The sequence below is a fragment of the Platalea leucorodia genome, assembly GCF_965183815.1.
Source record: "Platalea leucorodia genome assembly, chromosome: Z".
Classification (NCBI taxonomy): Eukaryota; Metazoa; Chordata; class Aves; order Pelecaniformes; family Threskiornithidae; genus Platalea; species Platalea leucorodia.
Window position 1 is genome coordinate 75,004,620 of NC_138858.1, and position 21,957 is coordinate 75,026,576.

Below are 21,957 nucleotides of genomic sequence, written 5' to 3' on the forward strand. Positions count from 1 at the left end.
TCCATACCATATGACATCATGCTCAGCATGTAAAGCTGGGGGAAGAAGAAGGAAGAGAAGGACGTTCGGAGTGATGGCATTTGTCTTCCCAAGTAACCGTTACGCGTGATGGAGCCCTGCTTTCCTGGAGACGGTTGGACACCTGCCTGCCAATGGGAAGCAGTGAATGAATTCCTTGTTTTGCTTTGCTTGTTTGTGTGGCTTTTGCTCTACCTATTAAACTGCTCTTGTCTCAAACCACGAGAATGCAGGAACTTCTACACTGTGGATATGCATAATATCCCGTACATTCAGATATGTTCAAAGGCACAGCTAAGGCACCCTATGTTGAAGCTATTCTAACAATTTTTTTTAAAATACCAGTGTTTGCTTGTATAGCAAATATTAAAAAAAAGTATTTAACAGATATTTTAGAGCATGAGGTCTCATCAGTTATCACAGAAGGGTCCAAACAGTTTTCCACAGAAAACTTGCTCTTTCTCAAACCACCAAAACAGCAATATAATCTTTCCCAGCTGAATGAGTCCAAGTTTTGTCCTCAGTGTCTTTGAAGCACTAAAAAACTGACTTCCAAGTTTGACAAAATTAGTATTTTTAAAATTGTTTCAGCATTTAAGAAGGAGGTAGAAAGGAGATAAGAGCGTTAGAGAATGGCATGGGAGGAGCATGGAATCACAAGTACCAAGGAATTCCACATCTGGAGAAACAGAAGCCCTCTGGAGAAGAAAGAGGAAAGACCACTGGTTAAGTCCATGCCAGGACAGAAAAAAGATCATCTGATAACCAGGTAAATAAAGCATCTTCAAACCAATGGAAAGTCACTAGAAAGTTACAGTAGATTGAAGATGTTAATCATCCTTACTGACTTTGTAAGCCTAATAGCAATTTAAAAGGTCTCTCGCCTATTGCCAACAGAAGAGGATCTCCACCTGGTTTTATTCTTTCTTTCCTCCAGTGATTCAAAATGATAGAACTGAACAGGGTAAAGCAGTTTAATTGAGATAGGAACTGCTTCCGTTCTCAGGATACTCAGCGCACAGCCTTAACAGAGACTTAATGCACCCCTTCCAGAGACCTGGGAGTAAAAAAATGGCTTTTTTTCCCATTTTAGTTAATTAATTGTCATCTGTAGCCAAGAAAGGAAAAAAAAAAAAAGTAGTGTGATATTTCTGATCTGATCAAAACAAAACAAATAAAGAAAAAAGAAGAAACACAAAGCTTACATAAGAGTCTGTTCTTGTGACATTTTTAGTTCATGTTTATAGATTCAGGATATTCAACACATTGTTGGATAAAAAACCTAACACTCCAGTGCTTATCCAATCCCTTTAGAGAATCTCCATTGCTAATAAAATAAGAGGCTGAGAAATTTGGTGCTAAAAGCGATGCAGTGTTTTAAAAGCAGCATTTTGTGTTAGCAAAACAGGTAGCCAATGTTCTGATTTCAACCTATTTCATGGTTCTTCTGGGGCATTTTGCTTTTCCATTTTAAAATATATATTTAGAAGTTACTGAAATAGATCCCAAGACTCTAGTTTTAATGTAGTTTGACAAATGTATTGTCATGTAGAGTAATTGCACAGACTTTAAGGGTATTAACTTTTGGAAGGAAAACATGAACTCTGCCAGATAATTGGTCAGATGCAGAAAGAGCTAACTGATTTGGATCATGGAGTTATTATAAAACAAATTGCATGTGATAGTGGTGATATTATTAGTAACCCCTATGGTACTGCCAATTAATTGTAACAGGAGTTAGCTGAAACCAGAACACTCCTCATGTAAGCTGTACACAATGCCTGACAGTATAGAAGCAGATAAATTTCTTAGTATATTTTACCTTCTTGTATAGTGATGAGATTTTGAGGTGGAACATTGTGTTGAAGTTCATCTTAATAAATGGAGAATTTATTCAAGCATGCTCCCAAATCAGTAAGAAGAGATTTTGCTGTTGCCTAAAGAACCGGATGCAAACAGGACTTCCTCTAAGAGCTTCGCAGTCTGGTCTTTCCAGTTAGACCAGAGCGGGTCTTATCATTGGAAGCTGTATGATTGAGAAGACAGTGCCTGTCATGAAACAATCATGGAGGTCATTGCAGAGGAAACTAATCCCCAGGTTTAAATAACTGAGCAAATAAATTTTTTTAGTTCTAATTTTTGTTTTGGAGTGTTCTTCTTTGCCAAATAGGTGTTGCTTTAATTCTTCGTAATTAAACACTTTTACTAACAAATACCTTGATAATTAAAACCACAGGCAGGTTGGTGAGATTCAATATAACACGTCCAACTGAAAAAAAACAAACAACCCTTCAGCTTTTTAAAGTGTGGCATGTATTGTTCACTGCATAACAGATTCATTCCAATTTTTTTATCAGGAACATAGAGCTTTTCCATTAATTTTAGGTTGAGGCAAGATATTGCTAGAGAAAGCTGACTGCTTGCATGAAGATGGCTCTAGAAAGAATAAAAGTTGAACTCAAGGAAGACATGGTAAATGGAGATATCAAATATTTTCTATACATGTCCTTGTATACATGTAGATATGAGAAAAAATAATAAAAGCAAAAGTCACATCAGTCAAGCATTTTCTGGGATATTGTTAGATCATCATCATTGCTTCTATACCATATACCATATTCCATATACTATATACCATATACCTTGCACTATGTACTATATTCTTAGCAGAGAACTGAAGAAAATTTTTTTTGGCTGAGTTCTTAACAAACATCTTTTGTTAAAAAAGAAGAGAAATATGCATATACAGAAACAGATCTAATGCAACAGTATATTACTCCTGGCACCAGTATTAAGTCACAAAAATATACTGCTTTGTGAGAAACATGTCTCATTCTGTCTTACAATTTTTTTACTGCACTGCCAGATTTCGTTATATTCAGTTGCACTGACATAAATTTAGAGTAATTTTCATTGGTGACAACACTTCATCAAGTTTACAGTGAAGTAACTGGGATCAAAATGTGAACCCTATTTTTATTGCAACTAGCTAGGGAAGAATGGAAAGAGAAGTGTGAAAGAACTAGAGAAATGTGTGGATAATTTTCTGGAACTGCCAGGTAACTTACCATACTGCACCAGAAGGAGCAGTCTCTCCTTGTCTCCAGCACAGGCCAGTAGAAGCTGCTGTAAGAAGATAGTTTAGTAGCTCTTGAATAAACTGCTCTCAGAGAACATGTGTTTCTAAGTCTCATACCTAATTAAGAGAGTTTTGGATGGAAAAAATCTTGAGAAGCCACAACTGAGGTAAAAAAAATTGTGCCATTGCACTCTCATCTTCAGTGTTTCTTCATTTCTTTACCTTCCATATTTCTTTCACTGTGCACAAGATGCAGAGAATTCTGTACGTATGTATTTACAGATGTAAAAAGGTATGGGGAATTTCAGCTCTTCAGGGACCAAGGAAAAAACTATGGCTCTGTGCAGACTATATGGTATCAAAAATGTTGATTTTCACATCTCTTTGGGTCTGATTTCCACCATCATTTTAACGTGCAATGGTTTGCACATCCCCAAAATAAATGTGCCTTGGCATAATAATAGTCTTTACTGAATTTTATTCCATGATGGTTTTATATCCTCCAGTCTTACCTCTGAACAGATAGTCACGATTTGTGAGTCTGAGTGAATCACCTGGAAATAAAGGTGCATATATGCTGCAAATGGAACTGTCTTCCCTGTGACATAAACATATACAGTGTATATTCATAGCATGTTTATTGGATGATTAACTAAAACTGAAATACCCTGATTTTGATGCTGCCTCCTACACGTTAAAATTTCTGTCAAACTACTTTTACAGGTAATGACTTAAGGTTTTCATCCAACAATTGCTCCTATGGCAACTTCTCTGCTACTGCATTTGCATTTTACCCAATGTGCATAATAGAATGTATGGGATTGATGGGCAATCTGTTTTTTTACAGAATTCTGAGTGTGGAATGGGGGAATGTAAGGATTTCTGCCTATCCAACTAGCTCAGCTAGAAGGGAACTCCCAAAGAATTTTATTTTGTAAAATGGAAAAAAATTCTCTGGCTTCATTGGAGTAACATACAGTTGTTCAGTAAATAGTGAGTTCTAAAGGATATATGCTAAGTAATTTTCAAATAAAAATTTTACAGGAAGAACAATATTTATGGTGCAAGGCATCACTGCTGGTGCAGAACACCAACACATCAAGGTGAGTATTGATTTCTACAGCTGGGGATGTTGGACAGAGGCTGTATCAGCCTGTGTACTCTTCATGTTACCACCTTCAAATGACTAACTATGCAGAAAAAACGTCAGAGTGAAGGGCACTTATCGGGTCATTCCAAGTAAGGTTTCTGGGAAAATGAATTAACACTTATGTCACCAATTCCAAATACCAATTCATTTTCAAACATGGCATTTTCAAACAGACCAACTATCTATAGATTCATCCTGACTCTGAATATAGTATCAGGGAAAGACAGTGAACCTACAGGCTGCAATCCCCTACAGAGATGGAAGGAATTCCTCCCTGACCCTTGGCATTGATTTGCTTGCTCCCTGACAAATAAATGTGATTATCTTCTTCTGCATCCCTTTACAAGGATGCAAAAATGTTGTGATGAAGACACTTCATTAGGGCAGAGCTTTTGTCTGCCTGTGTTTATTGCTTTGTTTTTAAATGCTGTGAATATGTCCTTCCTTCAAATCTCTGAGAGGATGTTTTTATTGCAGAGTGATCATTCTTTAAAGAAATAAATATTTCTTTATTATTTCTATTTTTGATTTCCACTTACAGCCACTCTAACTCAGCAGGACCTGAAGACAGTCCTTAAGATCTTCCATCAAGCACCCATTTTGACATGTCTTTGGAAAACAAGATACTCAGAAATGGTTAGAGATCAGTGGCCCTCACACAGTCTCACATAACAGAGTACATACAGCTTGTGCTCGACGTAGGACTAGGTCTAGGAAACATTAATTGCATGCTTAGCCTTACAGTAACAAGACTTTTTGATTGCCCACCATTTGGTAAATAATCATCATCCTAAAAACAAGCAGTGGTCTGGCTCCTCAGATGTTATGCAAATAGGTTGGATATGAAGCTGATTTAAAGGGTAGAAATCCTCCACCTGGATGGCCACAAGTCCATGGGGCCAGATGGGATCCACCCGAGGATACTGAGGGAGCTGGTGGAGGAGCTTGCCAAGCCACTTTCCATCATTTACCAGCAGTCCTGGTCAACCGGGGATGTCTATCTATCTAAGATGTCTATTAACATTTTCATTGTATTCAAGAACAGTACCCAAGTATCAACTTAGTGAGTGAGATTTAAATAAGAAATAATGTTAACCATGTTAACTACGAAACAATGAATTTGGAAGTAGTTGTTCTTAATTACATTTATATAAATGCATATAAATGTCACTGTTTTCTACAGAGCTCAAATATATTTACTGAGTCTGAAATCAAAATTGTATTCTTTCTGCTTGTTTAGTCTAACTAAATCCATTCAGATTATCCAAGTTAAGCATTCAGGTAAGGCAATTCAGTTTTTGATGTTGAACACAGAATAGCTTATTTACTCCAGGTGTTTTTCCTACCTTTGATTCATTGGTGTCTCTACCTTTATAAAAAATAATAATTAACTAATGATCACTTGTTTGGCATACATAGCCTTTCTAGCCTTGTTTCTTAAGTAATTGTCATATCTTAACTCTCAATAAATCTTCACTTGAAATTACATGATAATAAGGAACATCAAAGATCATTTAAAACCCCCAACCCTTGACTAGTCATAGTAACATAGGCAAACATATATGACACTCATTAGCTGTGAAGAGACAAAGAATTATAAAAAAAACCCTGCACCTATGTACAAATGCAAGAAGTGAGTAAATGGGAAAGAAGAGTATTACTAAGTAAATGTTTCCAGGGTGAGGAGAAAGGTCACATTGTATGTTTAAGAAAATGAATTTGGGACACAGAAGGGTGAAGACCTTAAGTCCACAGTTAGTTGGGATGAAGGTGGTTTGCTATGTTGTTTGCTATGTTGTATGTAAGACATGTTTTGCTATGTTGTATGTAAGAAATGGTACATGCAACACATAATAAACAATTATAACAAAGCCAGAACAGAAAAACAGAGTTAAAACTAAAGTAACACCCTTTCAAAATTCATTTGTTCCCACAAGATTATTCTGGGATATGCAAGCCATTCCTAATTCTCCCCCTGATATCCTCCATCATGGGACAGTATCATTAATATGCAGCAAACATGTCTTCACGTGCTTCCAACAGTTACACTTCTAGCAGTCACCCATCTAGCTTTCTCTAAATAGACTACTACCCACATTACATCTTCACTGAAAGTCACTGAACCAGGCAACCAAGTGCTGGACGGCAGGATGCCAACTGCCTGCACTTCCATGGAGTGTAACTAACTTCGGAGTACCAAGCAGCTTTGCTCCCGTCACCAGGCTTTTTCCACACAGTTCATTTATTGCTCGTTCTGTCGTCTTCTGGTTCTGTTACTTAGACTCAAAACTTAACTCCAGTTTCCTGTTCAGGAAAGTTTATGACAAGTAAGTTGAGGTATTTTTATATTTGACACGATAACCAAATAAACTGTGTTCCATATAGATTTTTAAATCTCTCTTGAATTCAGAATGATTTATTTTGTCTTTTAATGGCAAAATTTGACCTCTAAAAAACACTAACAAAATGGCACAGTCACTATTCCTTCAGAAATATTGGTGAATGTGTCTTTAATAATTTATTTTCATGACTGCATCCAATACTATTGAATATATTAACACTTATGTAAACACTGAACTTTTGTAATAGGTTTAATCTCCCTTACAATCTTTTAGGGATTGATCTGTAGTATCTCTGATGAAGAGTACTGCTTTTTCCCTGAAATTATTTTGATTTACATACTGTGTTCATAATACTTAATTACATTAGCATAATTTTTGTGGGGGGCTTTTTTAATGGAATACAGTTCTTCCCTGTCCAGATAGTTATGAGCCTTTATACTGCTCTTTTTTTTTGTTCTTTTTAATGCTTTAACATTTAAAAATAATACAAATATAATAGAATCATTAAAAGATGCTACCATTAGTGATAGCCTGCAAGAAAGATATTATAAATAGGAAAAAACAATGCAACTGGGATTATGCTGCAAAAGTATCAGGAGCCTACATAGTCAAATCTGTCTGCAGGATATATAACAATATCTGACGTGTAATCTGTTCATTAGGACCAGCAATTTCAAGGAGTCCATGCTCCTAATTCAGAAGACTCGCACTTGTTTTTCCCCTGTGTGACCTTATACACATCACAGCAGCTCAACTTTTGGAAGAAGATTCTCATTTTAGGTGCTTCAGTTTTGTGACTCCCATAGATGGATGATTTCCAGGAATCCTGAGTATTGAGGAACGCCCTCATTCACTGCCCTCATTCAGTGTCAGCTGCTGTAGGTACTTCCTGGCCTCTATAGCTCAGATATTTTTTAGTCTTCAGTGCTGAGCTTTTAACCAGGGACTTGAACTGGACTGAAGAGAGTCCTTTTACTCCAGGCAGATCTCTTCTTCGTGCAATGTCAGTCTTCCTCTGATCATGCAGGTCCACTCTGTCCTCTCACAGCTGGTGTTCCCCCTCTTGCTCTCATATCAGTGACACAAGATTGCCTTGCAATTCCTGTGTAAAACAAGCCATGGCCTTGTCCAACACCACCATTTCTATATTAAAACTGTGTCTCTGAAACAATTTAGGTACTGTAATTTAACTTCTTAGAAAATGTCCTTCTACCTTTTACAGAAATTACTCTTGAGGCAGTCACCGTCTTCTCTTTTCATCTGAATTCATCAGCTCCTACTGGGATTAAGGAGCTAAACATGCCTGCAGATGAGAGAGTAGACTCTTAAAAGAGTGCTCAGAATACTAATAAATCAGTATTTTTACCTTACAAAAGTGATTTCAAAAGAGTATGAGCTAATAGCTCCAAGCACATCCTATGGCCAACACCCATAAACTTTGAAAGCTACTCCTTCTGTGCATAATGGTGTGCAAAGACTGATTTTATTTTATTAGCACACTGGAAATACAGTATAATCCACATAAATAGTGGAAAATCAAAATTTCTATATAAAAATACTCAGTCAACCTATCTCTCTTAAAATGACAGATTTTTAAATATAAGGAAGGAAACAGAGCAGCTCTGAAAGCAATGAAACAAGAAGCATGCCTGTGAGGAAGATCTTATGTGGTATTAATTTGCCTTGTCCCCTGCTGTGGACAATCATGTCTTTATAAACATTTTTACATGACCCCATGTATTGGAAATTTACTGAACAAGTAGAAGAGCTTTTTAAAGCTGGATCAGAAGAGACTGTTTCATCTTACACACTTCATATGGTTTCAGCTGACGGGCTGAGCCCAAGGTTAGACTAAGGAAGAGAAGGTTATACATATGAAGAAGCTGGTAGGAGATTTCTTTGATATTCGGGCGAAGATTCAAGAGAAAAGAATGAAAAATAGCAGCACCTTTCAGGGCAAATTCCATATGTGCCATGTTTAGGTCACAAGTAAAGGACTCATCCCGGTTCTTCAGGACAGAATATTTACGGGGCAAAAGTGCCACTATGGCATCTTGTCAGCTTCTTACTTTAAGTTGCCAAAAGGCCAATTCAACTTTTAGCATATGGCAGCACAGCCCTGAGGCTGCACTAAATTATGCCTGTATCCTTACCTCCAGCAGCTAGGAATTACCAGAGCATAGAGAGACAGAGAGTTATTGGCTATCTCCCTTTCTGCAATAATTACTCCAAGATGGAGAACTACTTCACACCAAGTTTCTAAGTGGTATTCCTCATGGACTACATCTGCTGGGTGATCTTAAAGAAGATACATTCTGGTATTTTATGTGCAGATTCCTAGTTCAGAAATATGGGAAAATAGGCAGAACAGTGGCCCTGCCATGGCTGAACAAACTTGAAGATGTCACAGCCTTGCAATATTCAGCAAAACCAGGCATGTAGCAGAGCTCAGGTTGTCCTTTTTCAGCAGGTCTGTAGCTTTCAACAGTATTTTCCAATTCTTGGGCCCAGAGCCCAGCCTATTTGATGACAAGAGCAAACACATTACATTTACAGTAAAGATCCTCTATTTTGCTAGAAGAACTAAAAGAATACCAAGTAACATTTATGCAACATCTCAAATAAAGTGCATTGTCAAGGCTTTTAATGGCCTAATTCTGTGACTACTAGAAATAAAGTGTACATTACCCTCCATCATTTTAATCCAATACATGAAACATTTCTAGACACATACACACACTTTAGGCAGCCAAGGAGAAAGGTATTAGAACTGATTTATTCCAAAATGAATTACACCCATCATAACACAAATAAAAAGAAAGAAGATCATCACTCCACCTGAATTCTCAAAACCTCCTTTCCTCTAGGAAATATATCTGAAAACAGTAGCATGGACTGAACTGTGCAACACTGCACATAGAGTGAAGGTGTTATTACTTTCATTAGCCACTTGGATTAGTTAATTACCTCCGTCATTCCTCAGAGTTTCATATTCTGTCACATGGTTTCCCTTGCCATTGTCCTTTCACAAGCATGCTCCTTACTAAATCTATCTTGTTGGAGAAAAGATTTAAAACTTCCTAACTCCTGAGCAGAGAAATCTTCAATCTATTTTTAACATTACCAAGGGAATGTCTTACAACCATTTCAGCAACAATTGATAATTTGCAGAAATTTTACACTGAATTATTTGGACCTTTGACTTCATACAATTTCATACAAGTAGGATTTGTAAAAAATCCTGCTTCTGTTATTTCAATTTAGCTGAAGAGAATAAAGCTCTTTTGGGATAATGTCCTAACATGTTAATGTTTTTCCCTTATGACACTATTCCCTGACCATCTTTGAGCTTAGTCCACGGCATCTCACGAGAAGTCAGTCCAAAAATACTTAAATTTTCAGTAATAAGAACAACAATTTTTTTCTGATCCCTATGCTTAATAAGATTTTATACTTTGACAGTTCATCCACAGAGAGATTAAAGATGAGAGAGCATCTTTGAATTTCATAAAGGTCCAGGCAAAACTGAAGATCTTTACATCTCCTGTCTGAAAAGTCCAAAAGTAAGATGTATGAAAACCTTCCACTTTTTCCTTCCTAAAATAGGTCTTTCAGGGAGGGATAGTCCTGCACTGATTGTAAGCAGCAGGTATGAGCAGGGTGATAGGTATGCATGACCAAATCTGAACGAAATGATTATTCTGGATATATGTTCCATGCCTGTTCAGAAGTCTGCTATTTATCTACTTTATTCATGAATTCTACTGGAGTAATGAGTTAGCATTCTTGGCTTACTAATTTCTATAAACAGATGAAATTTCAGCAAAAATTTTATCTGTCTAGTCAATGTGGTTGCATTGTTTTGCTGGAATGAAATGACCCTTTGAATTGTGTTTATATTACACTGATTATATAGTAGGAAGTTAAGTTGCAACATATGAATGGTTACTTGCTCATTTTTGTTTTAAGACTTATGGGGAAATGTGTCTAGCAAGATAACCATTTATTTTTTGTCTCTCTGAAAGCTGTCATTTATTGCAACTAAAAAAGAGTATCACAGGAAATTAGAGATTGAATATTCCCAGCTAGATTTTTAATTTTACATTTCAAGAAGTACGTTATGTTTGCATACTTAGACATTAAGTTTGTCTCAGCTGGAAAATAATTAATACACAGTCTAAAAAGAAACTCAATTGTATCTTCAGGTGAGCTTCACTTTTTGCTTAAAATGCTTCAAAACAAAATTATTTTAGAAAGTTTCCACAAAAGTCTGATCTTCTGTCCCATTGCAGAATTAAATTTGACAAGAATGTTTTCTTTGGAACAAAAATAAAAAGGCCAAAGAGAAACTGGGATACTGCTCAATATAAAAAAGATCTCTTAAACCAAATTAAGCTAGATAAGCATATCCCACCCTGCTAACTTCTCACATGCTTCCGTGTATCTATGTAGGTGTAGAATTTGGCTCAACATGTAAATAATACTGGATGCCACCTACTGTGCAGCTTACCTACACATCTGGGATAAGGAGAAGTAGCAGCAGTTAAGTAGCATTGTTGGGTCCAGCAATGATTTTTTTTTTTTTTTAACATCTTTACAGGACATATGCCATTACAAGAAAATATGTTAATGACATGAAAAAAACCTGAAACGCATTTTGCACTAACAATCATAGTGGAATGATCCAACAATGCAACATAGTTTGCAGATATGGGTCTTACTGAAATCATACTTGAAAAACATTCTCATTGCATGACTGCATTTTTTTTCTACCCAAAGGGATCTTGCACCCTATTCAGTTCAGGAGTTCTATAAAATATATTCACCAAATGTAGGACTAGAGGAATATTTTTATAAATTCACTTTTGTTTTCTCACATATTTATGCAAACTCAGGCCAAAACAATTAAAACATTAATGTATGTGGTACTGAAAAGGACTTGTATCAAGTTAATTTAAAGATTTCTCATTTGAATTTTTTTTCTTGCAGGAAAAAAAAACAAAACAACACAAAAAAAAAGCCAAACAAGCATCCCCACATATCCTCCCCACAATATATTGAGCTCAACATCTGATGTTCAAGTGTGGCATGAATGGTGTTAACCTGTGTGATGCAACATGGACACAGTTGTTTCCCTCAGAAGTGATGGTTACCTTGCAGCTTGTCTGTGAAAAGGATTAGAGATCACTTGATACACCAGTGACTCAATGTTGTGATTTATTTCTGTAAGCATATATCATTTCGATTGACAAAATTTAGCCCACAAGAAAGAACCCTTTCCTTCTTCAAAGTGGTGTGTGTCTTCTAATGCCCTTGAGGTAATCTTTGTTGAGTACTTCCTGTTTCAGACAGGAGAAGACTTCAAAGTACCCCATATTCCATGTACTAAATAGTCATACCATAACTGGCAATTAGGAGCAAAGAGACCACCTTTAGCATGAATTTGAATTATTTTCAAAGGGTATATTTGTGTGCATGTGAGTGCAGAACAGAGTGAATCCAAAGTAAAAAGATAACACAAAAGAGAAAAGGGCAAGGTGGAGGGAGAAAAATACTGTTGAAATATAAATTCTGCCACTGAGATCAGTGGGTCAATGCATCGCTGGGTTATGTCTCTTGAGAGACTAAATTTCACTAATGGAAGACAAAATTAACATCTTATAATTCTTAGCTCTTGCATGGCACAGAGCTAATACGGATCTGATGCTTAGTATTATTTTTATTTTACAGATTGGGGCACTAAAGATATTTCAGTACTTTCAACCACTTCATTTAGAAAGTGATATTGTAGTGAACAGTTGCTAAGGTACTTGTAATATTAAATAAATCAAGCGTAGAATTTTGTTAGAATCTGTTAAGAAGCAACATTTTGCTGAAATTCAGGAACTAATAAATTTAAGACTTTGTGACAACAGTTACGCATAAATTTACAAAAAATTCTTTTTAGTGTTAAGAAAGCATGGCTTAAAAACTAAAATTATATTACAGGATCATTTTCCTTATTGCTTTTCTTTAATTCTTGAAACTTGCTACATCCAAAAATCATAGATACTGAACATGGTAAAATATCACAGCAGTTAATATACCCATTAAAATGTTTTCTTTCAAGTTTAAGTTAGATGAAAAATTAGCCTGTTCTGCTCATAAAAGTGAGACACTGTTTTTCATACAGAAAATATGATACATTTATATTCTAGCCAGCTTTACACATTTATACTCTATTCAAGATTGTTTTTACTATTAAAATTGTGTTCTTAAAAATAAATCCATCAAAGTGGCTACTGAAGCATACTTTCAAGGAAAGACTCACATACCGCTGAACAACTCTTCATATGGATTTTGTTAGGGGGTCTGTTTTGACCCAAACTGTTGGGAGAGCACATGCAAACGTGCAGGACACAATCCCACATTGCAGATGTCTCTGTAGGTTCAAGCCAGCTCTTAGAGGACACTGCTATGCTTTCTGCTGTGATGCACATGACCCCAAGGTCCACATAGCTTGACTCAAATCACTGAAGTCCATGGAAAAAAAAACAAAAAAAAGCAAGCCAGAACCTTTCATTAACTTTACTAGACTTTAAAACTATTCCTCACTCAATAATTGATATGGTGATTTTCTTGACTGAAATTCTTGAGCTTCTAATTTCTAAAAAAAAGACATTTTTCACTCATACAGAATACATGATCCAACAGCATGTTCTGGTTAAGCAATTCCACCAAAATGGGGGCTAGTTTTTCTCTCTAATTGGGAATTGTCATACTTTAAATCTGTATTAAAAAAATTTCACCTACACAGACAATGAGGAGTCAACAGAAAAATTACTGTAAAGTCTAAATCTTTATTGAATTTGCCCTTTAAACAAGAATGCATTGCCTGAATTGATTTGATACATGATAAGACAAGACTCTAAGAGGAAAAATAATGAAACATACTTACGGTTTTCAATTTTGTTTTGTTAAATCGAGAATTTGTAAACTGTAACTATGTATGCATTTCTGGAGCTCACAGAACAGTGCGATTTCTATCCACATGTAATAACGAAAATATTTAATAGTAGTAGTCATTAACTATAGCATCATTCCTTTTTTTGTAATCTCCATTTGTGCCCTGTCTGAGTAATCAAATTGCAGTATAATATGGTAAATGGCAATAACATTCAATCAAGCATGGTGAATAGGTTCCTGAAGCTATTAATTTATGAAAGTTCTTTTTTCTTTTAAGGAACCCAAGCAAACTCATCACAGAGATATAAACTGGGTATTTATTTCCTCCTCATTGAGTGGTTCTTTAAAATCTGGGTCACTAAATAAAGTAGCTAAAGAATCTTTGTAAGTCCTAACAAATGACTGATTATCTCCATATAATTGAAAAATACAGCTATGTTCTCCCTCTCTGCAGGATTTTGTAGTATGAAATGTTCAAGATTCACTAAAGTGTCACAAAGAACATTGGACTGATCTGTAAAAATATAGAAGTTGGTAACAGGGATGGTTGCCATATGGCTAGATTGGGTTATTTTGTATTGACTTCCTATAATTCAAAGGTTACAAGGAAGGCACACGGAAGAAATAAAAGAGTTCCAAAGAAACAGCTCCCAATAAATTCAAAGAGGGTCATTAAAAGACAATGCTTCAATTAATTGTGCAGATTTTTCTAAAACCTGGATGCTGGCCAAGGTACATGATACACTTTGTCTGCTGGGGAAACCAAAAAGTTTAAATTACTCCAAAGAGTTAAAAAAGCATCCTCTGTATGGATGTGGGAAATTTATCTAGGCACCAGGTACTGCAGTGTATGACTGAGTATAAGAATTACTTAAGATTGCTCTACAAACCTGTAGAGGATAATGGCATGGAGCTCTGCTACCTGTCTCTATCATCTACCATATCTTGACATGCAAGAAAAAGTGTTCAATTGTTAATTGACTTCTATAGAGCCTGTTTCCAGAGTCTGTGAAGAACAAGCTTGATTCTCCAGATATAGTTAGACTAAATGAATGAAGCAAACATAAAATATTTCTCAGTTATAAAAATAATGTATTTCCTGCTATGAAGTGGGAAAAGCCACGGATTAGACTCCAAGCCCACCCAAGACAGCAATAGTTTCCTTCTTATGTCAGTTTGGTTGTCCCTGTATGGCAAGCTACTGTGACCTACTGTGTAGAAGTCATGTAAGGTATTACAACCATTGCTGCTTGACTTTAAATGACTATTAAGTTTCCTTACTGAACTCAATGCCCTAGAAAAGGAATTTTTGTATTAGCACAGAAGAGGAATCAAATAATGTCTCTGGTCTGTTCTCTCATAAAAGATCATTTCCTTCTCCAATACCTCAATGTCACCACAAGTCAATGCGGATTAATGAAGAAAAGGGAGACAAAAAAATGTCTGCTATGGGAAATATTTCTGTGCTTGCTTTCTGTAGAAGTACTGATTAAAATGCTTGACCTCCTATAACCTTCAGATTTCCTGTTTAAACATTGGTTCTAAGGGGAAAAAAAGAAAGGAAAGATTGCAAATTAAATCATAGATAAGCACTCTCATGCTGGTGAAGACAAGTTCAATACAGATGAATTATCTATTTAGACATACAAAATCAGTGTCAGTTGATCCTTCTGAAATGTCCTCATGCCTCTGCAAAAAAAGAAACTTGTGGCAAATGAAATTTTGCTTTACTTTAATTTTGTGAAATAATTTAATGCTGCTAGGATTTATAAGGTCAGTCTTGTATTAGGGCTGTCCAGTTGGCTAGCTGTTTAGAGGGACGGGGCACAGCCTGAACAATATATGGTGGAAATGTGGCTGATATACTTGGAAAAATGATTAACCACAACAAAGGGTATATATCTGGAAATGTAGCATGCAATATGAAAACAAAAGCCTTCGTAGCCATAAATCAATAAGACTACTTAAGAAGTTGCCTAAGCGGGAGATTTTGGAGATTGAAGTTTTCTGTTGAATTTAAAAATTAGCTTCATACTTCAGACTTTGAATTAATGCTAAAATGTAGTGAAGAAGCAAGACAGGAGACAGTAGCTAAATACAACTGTGAATAATTCAACACAACAGAAGCAGATCAAGTACACAAATCTAATATCTCATAAAGAGAAAATAGCTTGTATCACCAGTGCCTTTGTGCAGATAAACTCTATTTTGTGACTGTAAATCTCAAACAGTAAACCCACCATTTGCAGCTTACATGGGTCTGTATACAGAGATTAAGTCCATGACACATGCCAGAAAAATTGAATTCAAGTCCTGAAATCAGTTTCTAAGTGTCATATTTGGATAATTAAATTAAGACATTTTATCTACAGTATCACTGTTGTACTAAGGATTCCTGAGCCAATGGGCAGACAAGGAACCCTGAATTTTTGATCTCACCCCCTTCCTAAAAATATGAGACATGATAGCTTTTACTATTAGGAGGTGGGGAAGAAAGTAACTCCAGACTATATTTATTGAAAATATTAGTTAAAAGCCTAATATGCTTTCATATGGAAAACATATATATTTATGGAACTTTACCATAATATCTTTTATGTTGAATTCAGTCAGATAACAATTTCATACACAGATTCCTAATTGATTTGACCATAAAATAAGCCTTCTCTTCAATAAAGAAAGGCAGAACAATAAGAATCTCAATTTACATATGCATGTATACATCCACAAACACAGTGAGGTAGAGAAACAGCAAGAAAAGGAAGGAAGGAAAAAGGCTTGATAATTCTACTTCCAGATGCACACAGATACCATCAGGCTAATAATATGACAAAAAATGGGGAAAAAAAAAAGTGAATGCTCCAATAGAGAAAGTACTAAGCTGTCCAAATTACGATGCATCCAAAACATATATAGCTAGTGAGCTAGTTAGCTCCTCCCTGAAGGACATACAGCAGAGGGAGAGGGGCCACATGTTTCTTTGGAAGAAAGAAAAAAGTCTTGAAGAGGAGGTCTTTTCTTATCTATAGAGAGAGTGTGACCTACACAAGAAATCTAGCACTACGAATCTGTGTGTGTCAGAAAGCCATCACTCAAAATGACCTAACTGCAGATCTATTGTTGCAACACACTACTTCAGGAGGAGACAGAGGAGATGACATGAATCATAGAATCATTAAGGTTGAAAAAGACCTTTAAGATCACCAAGTCCAACCATTAACCTAGCACTGCCAAGTCCACCACTAAACCATGTCCCTAAGCACCACATCTACACATCTTTTAAATACCTCCAGAGACGGGGACTGAACCACTTCCCTGTACAGCCTGTTCCAGTGCCTGACTACCCTTTCAGTGAAGAAATTTTTCCTAATATCCAACCTAAACCTTTCCTGGTGCAACTTGAGGCCATTTCCTCTCGTTCTATCGCTTGTTTCTTGGGAGAAAAGACCGATACCTTGCTACAACCTCCTTTCAGGTAGCTGTAGAGAGCGATAAGATCTCTGCTCAGTCTCCTCTTTTCCAAACTGAACAGCCCCAACTCCCTCAGCTGCTCCTCAACAAGACTTGTGCTCTAGACCCTTCACCAGCTTCGTTGCCCTTCTTTAGACATGCTCCAGCACCTCAAATCTTTCTTGCAGTGAGGGGCTCAAAACTGAACACAGGATTCCAGGTGTGGCCCCACCAGTGCCAAGTATAGGGGGATGATCACTTCTCCAGTCCTGCTGGCCATACTATTTCTGATAGAAGCCAGGATGCTACTGGCCTTCTTGGACACCTGCGCACACTGCTGGCTCATATTCAGCTGGCTGTCGATCAATACCCTCTGGTCCTTTTCCGCCAGGCAGCTCTCCAGCCAGTCTTCCCCAAGCCTGTAGCGTTGCATGGGGTTGTTGTGACCCAAGTGCAGGACCCGGCACTTCTCCTTGTTCAACCTCATACAGCTGGCCTCAGCTCATCAATCCAGCCTCTCCAGATCCCTCAGTAGAGCCTTCCTACCCTCAGGCAGATCAAGACTCCCACCCAACTTGGTGCCTTCCGCAAACTTACTGAGGGTGCACTTGATCCCCTCATCCAGATCATTGATAAAGATATTATTTTTTAATCTAAATCTTTCATCAGTAAAATAATAAAATGCTTGAAATATCTTTCAGACACTCATTCCTTATGTACCTTGTGTAGGTATTTTAATTACACAAGAATCATCTAAGTTGTCATTTCAGACAAAACCCAACTGCTGCTCTGGTTTAAAAGATTTAAAAACTATTAATTTTTCTCTTTGCTGGACAATGGTGACTTCTTTAACAGATTGGCTAATAATGCAATACCATTATGAACTTGATCAACTTTGTACCAGATGGCAGAATGAATTTTCTTATGTGTTATGAACGCCTAGCAGTAAGTCATGACACAAGCAGGATTAGTTTTTCAATTTGCTAATCAGAAATGTGGCAAGCTTAATTTTTTCTGCTTTTAAAAGAAGACCAAATTTGCTGTTTCTTTCCTGTGATTTCAGAAAGTTATTACTCAAAATGCTTCCTTAGTTCTTAAAAATAAATTTGTAATTTTACCTAACATCACTCCTGAAAGTATTGCTTGTTTTTCATCTTCAGTCACCCTCTTGTGGAATAGTCTGACCCTAACTTTAGAAGTTGCTTTTATGCTACACTTTACAAGCTGCATGTTATTGGCTACACTGTCCACAGATGCTTGTATCTAGTCTATGTGCTGTTGGGTAGAGAACTGATATTGTGATAATTTTCTGTCTTCCAGGCAGTTACCACTTGGGAGTTCTTGTACATGCGAGGCTTATTCTCTTGACATTTATTCACATAAATAACTGAGACGTATCAGCCTGTTACAAAAACAATTTAGGTGGTCAATTTAGGTGGTCAATAAGCAGGTTTTTCTGTTCAGTTTGCAAGGACTGTGGGAAATTTGCTGCTCTTCATCCTTCCTTTTTTTTCACTGAGCTCAGTGTCATTATCCAACGTGTTCATACATACTCTTGCTTGGCCCATTCCGCTTGTAGTGCAATGCCAGGGCAGCACTGTAACCCTTCTTATTCAGAGGACATGAGCATGCCTATCTAGCGTTATTACAAAGTTCAACAGAAACAGTGGCTCACCTGCACCTGCACACAACTCCTGCAAACAGCACGGAGCTCACTCCACTGAGCCTGGAGCAAAGGCTTGCTGCACAGTGAAGAGATAACCTGTGCTGGTACAGGAGGCCTTCTTCGCATTGATCTGACTGGTGGAAAGAGGACAGTAGACAACATCACATCTTACCAGCTGTATCTGCACAGATAAACAGTTTCAGTGATGTACCACACAAGCAGATAAACCAAGATTTCCTTTGATAGTTCTACTTTCCTGCTTCTTCCCTCTTAATGAAGAACACAAACTGTGACTAGGTTACTGTGACTATTATGTCAGTATTTTGTCAGCAGAAACCAAAATAGTGTAGAAAATACATACAGAGGAAAAAAAAAAACAAACCTGCCCTAGTCTGAAACTACCTCCCTGCGTTACAAAAGAGTTCTCTGCTCACTGAAGACCTTGAAGACCTGGACAAAAGCCTTGATCTCAGCAGGGGACTACTGTTATCCGCTATTATAGAAGTATTTTCTACTACTGTGGCTAATGTTGTTTTGAGTTTGACTTTGAAGACAATACTGTTGATGACCCCCTTCTCAGACACACATGTGTGAACATACACACACATATGTATGTTTACCTTACGTTAGAATATGAAAGGACAATTCTCTATGAGTTTGCATGCCTTCTTCAAACACTGGGATATCATAGACTGCCCATTATCTTTACTGCCAAGCTGAAACCTCTGAGGTGAATGTGGACTTTGTTCAAAAGCTGCAACAAAAATCTTTTCATTTATCCCTCAGTAATTCCTCAGGTGGAGCTGTTCTTCAAAGTACTCTGTTACGGAGGGAAGGAGAGACTTTGTCTCCATGTTAAGCAATTTTATCATAAGAATTGAACATATAAGGTTTGTTTAAGAGCATATGACTGAAGTCACAACAACAAGTATGTATCACTTGTGTGAATGCTGTGACTAATTATCCTTAAGTACCACAGGAGGAGTCAGATGACAGGTAATCCTAGCTGAGGCTCAAGACAATATGTGGTATTAGTGTGATAGACTTTTTTGAGATTCTGTGGTCTTTGCAACTTACTGCAAAAAATCTTAAAGAAATACCATGCACCCAGTAAGCCTGTCCTCAAACTAAACCTACAGCAAACATGCAAACATTAGCTGTATTTATAGTCCTGAGTGCTGGGGTGGACTACAATAAGCAAGGATAATCAATCACTATTTCTGCTCACAGAGAAAACCTACACTCCTTCAAAGCAAGTAGTTTTGAGGTAAATCAAAGCAAAACCAATCCCAAGGCAGGTTTCACATCAATTATGTTAGAGAAAAAAAATCTAAGCAAGAAAGAAAATGCAGTACATAGCTGTTCCCTTAATTCATTTAACATGCTAATAATAAGAACATTTTAAGACATTCAGTGATGAACAGCTTGTCCTGTGCAGCATTGTTCTAGGGCTTGCCCTTCAATCATCTAATTAGAGTTAGAGGGATATTGCTGATGATAATCATCATATTTGGTACTTGCTGCATACAGCATCTTTCATACAAGGATGTCAAAGATTCACAAACATCAGTTAATTGCTATTCTCATCAACACTCTCACACAGTAATATTAGCATCATATTCTTTTATATTCAATATTTTATAGATATTGTAAGTTACCTGTAAGTACGCTAGGTTATTAAATTTATCACCATGCAACCTCAGTTAGCAAAAAGTCACAAGATTAATCTAACACTTTTAGATTACCAGAAGCGTTATCCAACAGGCTTTGAAGTCTACTCTCAGGATTCTCAAATGTAGACTTCAAGGGCTGCATTTGCCTTCTAGTATAGTGGAGAATTGTTCAGAACTAGTGGCTGCTTTGATTTGGAGAGCAACGTTGTTTATCATTTGTATTTAAACAAGCATTGGACAGAGTGTTCATTGATTCTTCATGTTTACTGAGCAAGAATTATTTTTGCCTAAGGTTAGCAAAAGAATTATATGATTTCTTATTTTCTGGTCACAAATCCCTCCTACTTTTTCTGCAAGACTGCTTTTGTGCCCTTTCAAAATGAGTGTGGAGATCAGATCCATACCATCCTGGATTCCAGACTGACACCATAATCAGAGGAACTGGAAGAAGACATTACAGGAAAATGATATGTCTATGAAATAGATATGATCCTGATTCAAGACATCAAAATAAATCTGAATCTCTGCATTAACTAGAGTGGACATTTCTGTTGCAGCCGTATATGAACATGAAGTAGTTATAAAGCCCCTTATCCCATTGTCTCCTCTCCACCTCCAGAACTACCTTTTTGGTATCCAGACTTGATGGCTCTCCCTTTTCTTTTTCCTGTAACTATCTTCAACAGTCTGCTCAGTACCAGCGACTGTTTTATTTCACAAGAAACAAGGTCATACTACATCCCAGCTGTCTGGTCTGCAGTATCATATGAAAGCTTGTCCTGTTCGTCCCTCCTTTTGAACAAGTCCACATAGAAGCAACCAGGCTCAGGACCCCAGTCACATTTCTTAACAACACTTCTAAACAAACCATGTGGTTTGGGATGGAGGCACACTTTATCCTTGACTGTGATCTTGCTGTTTCATACAAACAATGCCACCCCCTGTGGCATGTTCCTATGGTCTTAGTGAATACTGTTACCTGCTGCCTTTGCAGTACCTAAAACTTTGTAATGTGTGAGCAATACTGTGAGCCTGTCATGAAATTCTGTCCACACCATTGAAAATAAGACCCTGCAATAAAGTTTCTCTAAACTGTGGACAGACTGGCTGCTAAGTCTCATCTACAAAACTGCAGAACTCCAGATTATTTCATATAAAAAAAAGAACAAAATACAGTAATATTAATTTTAGAAATTTCACTGCTCTGCCATTTCAATCAAAATGCATTTCAGATTCAGACAGAATTAGTTTATGCTACAAAGAAAAATAGATTCACTTACAGAAATTTTTTTATGTTATTTTGGAATGTGAGTCTTTCATTGCTTGTGTAGGCGAAACAGTGGTAATTAAGGCGAGAATGAAAACCTCAACACAGTACCTGTACAAGAAATTACACATCAGGCTGTCAAACTTTTGAGCACACAGCTCTACAACCCTGTAACTTTTCAACAGCTCTACACACCAGTGAAACACACAGTTGAATGTATTTTGTGGTTGATTTGGCAAAAAGGTTTGCAACATCTTCTGTATGCTGTCATTTCTGTATGTACGTTCAGATTCTCACTTGCCCTCTTGCTGCTGTCATAGGCATATAATAACTATTTAAGATGCAGCTGATCCCTTTTGTCCTGTGC